This window comes from Nelumbo lutea, chromosome 5 (genome assembly GCF_056320005.1).
Source record: "Nelumbo lutea isolate HS-2025 chromosome 5, American lotus-T2T, whole genome shotgun sequence".
In the NCBI taxonomy this organism is placed as follows: Eukaryota; Viridiplantae; Streptophyta; class Magnoliopsida; order Proteales; family Nelumbonaceae; genus Nelumbo; species Nelumbo lutea.
In genome coordinates this window covers 51,436,628-51,439,598 of record NC_142688.1, presented here as the reverse complement: position 1 = coordinate 51,439,598, position 2,971 = coordinate 51,436,628, and the positions used below count along the sequence as shown (strand labels likewise).

Genomic DNA, 2,971 nt, shown 5'->3' with positions numbered 1-2,971 from the left:
AAGTTTCTACAAAAGAGGACAGGTGTCACAAGGAGGTTGACAAGCAACAAGAATTCTTATCACTTGTGAACAGCCTCCGTGAATTCTAGGTAGCAAGGTTTTTAAAACGATCCGGAGAACGAATCGGTCAGGGGTCCGGTTCTTGGGTTGAACGGTCGGATCATTTGAATGGAACGGTCAGTCTGTTCTGAAACAAAAAAGTTAAAAAGGTTAAAACCGTTCGAATGATTAACCGCCTGGGTCAACCGTTTGTTGATCAAAATCAATGGTTTTTGGGAAAAATCCGATTTTGGGGAAAAACGGTGACTGGTTCCTAGTTTTGGTCCGGTCCGGTTTTGAAAACCATGCTATCTAGCACCTCCATCACACAACAAAAATAGATAGGTTATACAAGCTAGTATAGATATAAACTACTTCTTGGACACCGATGCACACTAAAGCTGTTCACGGGTCGGGTTGGGTCGGTTTACTAGTGTCCTTTTAACCGACCCGACCTGGTCGGGTTACCTATAGATCAAACTGAAACTGACCCTCTATTAAGAAAAACTGACTTGGTCGGTTTAAGTCAGTTTGGGTTTCAACCAACTCCGAGCTTGCACAATGCACATGAAGTCAAAGTGCTAATATTATATATAATATTTCAAAATATATATTTAAAACCAAAACATATATACAAATATATCGAAATATATATTTTCTAATTTATGGAAATATATATCTGATATATTTCAGAATATATAATTTTTCAGTATATATTTATTATTTAAAACTAAAATATCTATATTTAACAGATATTTTTTCACAAAACTCAGGTTGATCTTTGCAACCCAAAACCGACTGATTGTGAAGAAAAACTGACCAATTCGGATTGGGTCGGGCCAGGTTGGTCGGTTTGAATTTATTTGTGAACAGCCCTAATGTCCATAAACAAATGACTTGGGATTGACATCACCCGTGAGGAAAATGGAAACACAAGAGGAAAATTGCTAATGACCAGAGCAATCTCACACAACTGAATGAAATTATCTCTCTCCTTCATTAATGGATTCACTACACCTTCTTCAAACCCAGAGTTACATGTTGAAGCCGATTCCATGGCTGCACTTATGTATACATTGGCACTATTGTAATCCTCATACTTGAAGTACCTGATTCGAGTTCCGCAGTGTAGAATTTGAATTCGAGTATAGTTCAAATAGTCACTTAAGCTTGCTATGGTGCATTGATCATCTTCAGTCTTTAATAGATTCTTAATCTTTGCAATTGTGCTGGTGGCGTTTTCTTGGGTCCATTGTACTGCAATGACTCCATGTCTTTGAAGATCTGCACTGCTACTCTCTCAGGGACAGCCTGGAGACAGGTTACATAGAAGTTGTAGCTCAAGTATGGGGACCGTTTTGCGCATGCTCTGCAAGTTTGACTGATGATATTAGAGACAAGGACATTGTTATGGCTGGAGAGAAGGAGCCAGAAGGAGAGGGAGAAGATAGAGAATAGAAGGTTCATTGTCTCTTCTAATTTCTATCAAGTACATGTTGTTGCTCTTATAGAGAGAATAGGGGAAGACACATGATGCAATGTTGAAGGTGGAAGCAATTGAGAATAAGGGACTCTTACATCAGAACAATTTCTATTGTCCCTGGGCACAAGCTTAGTATCGATAATCTGTTTTGCTGAAGTTAGCTACTTGAATTTACTGTAACTCGGCAAGTTTATGGCTCCCTTGATGATTCTAACTGAGTCACTACTTAATTGACCCACTTGGGCCCTTCATCTAACCCATGTTATTGTTTCATATGAGATTGGCTTTCTCAAATTCGTTTTATGAGAGAGTTTTGACAAACTCTCCAAACATTTTCATTTGGTTCAAAATATAAATCTATGATGGCTGTGACAAGTTTACCTGAGGACAACCAAGGTTTTCCTAACCTGTTTAGGGGATTGACATTCAATTCTTCTTGTCAATTATCATTCTTTCTTCTACTTTTTTTATGGGTTAGTAGTATGATCCATGAAAAGTATACCAACATAAGAAATGATATTACCTTGATTGGGTTGGTTGCGACCAATGGGGGTTGGAGTTTGGAGAGAGAGAGGGGTGGGGGGAAGCATAATGACTAAAACTAATTGCAGTACAAGGAATCCAGATTGTTAACCAGCTTGGGGTGGAGCATCTCCTAGTTGAAGGGGACTCCCAGGTGGTAATAAGGTGGCTACTAAACCCAGATACTATCATTTGGGGCTATAAAGATCTTATCAAAAAAGTAAAGTGGTTAACTAGCAATATGAGAGTTGAGGTAAAATGGGTTAGCAGGTCTGCTAATACTATGGCTGATTTTGGAGCCAAACAGAGGATTTTCAGGAAAGATCTTTTTTCGTGATACCTTGTAAGATGTTATTATTTTGGAAATCTGTACTTAACTACCCTGGAGAGGTTGCAACTCGTCCCTCTCGTTGGGGACATTGTATTACTTTCCATTGCTGATTAATAAATTTCTTTCAATTATCAAAAATAAAAAAGGCTGAAAAATCTTAACATCTTTCTATTTTGAAAGGGATACTATATATTTTTCCTTTCTTTTTAAATTAGCAATAAGTTGTTTTTAGAGCTGGTTACCTGAGATAACCAGTATTCACCAAAAGTGATAAGTTGGTTGTTCATTGGTTAAAGTCTTCTTATATGTCAACGGTCATGACCACCACTAAAAGCTATAATGGTTGTTGTGATTATTTTTCTGAATGTTAATGGTGGTTGTGATTGATGCCATAGCTCTAAAACTGCTTGTATAGGTCAAAAATGATTATAACAATTTATTATTAATGATTTTTGCATTTTTTTTAATTTGTTTCATTACATGAGAGAAGTATAATTAAATTGATTTATCAATAATCTTTTAAATGAATTAATCCAACAATTATTTATATCAAAAATGTTTTTTTCTTAATTTTTGGGAAATATTTGAAAATTAAA

The 2,971-nt window shown here is 36.4% G+C and overlaps 1 pseudogene; it reads right to left on the bottom strand.

The window, feature by feature from the left end:
* Positions 1 to 898: 898 nt before the first annotated feature.
* On the bottom strand, positions 899 to 1,506 carry LOC148852366 (putative invertase inhibitor; annotated as a pseudogene).
* Between the last annotated feature and the right edge of the window lie 1,465 nt (positions 1,507 to 2,971).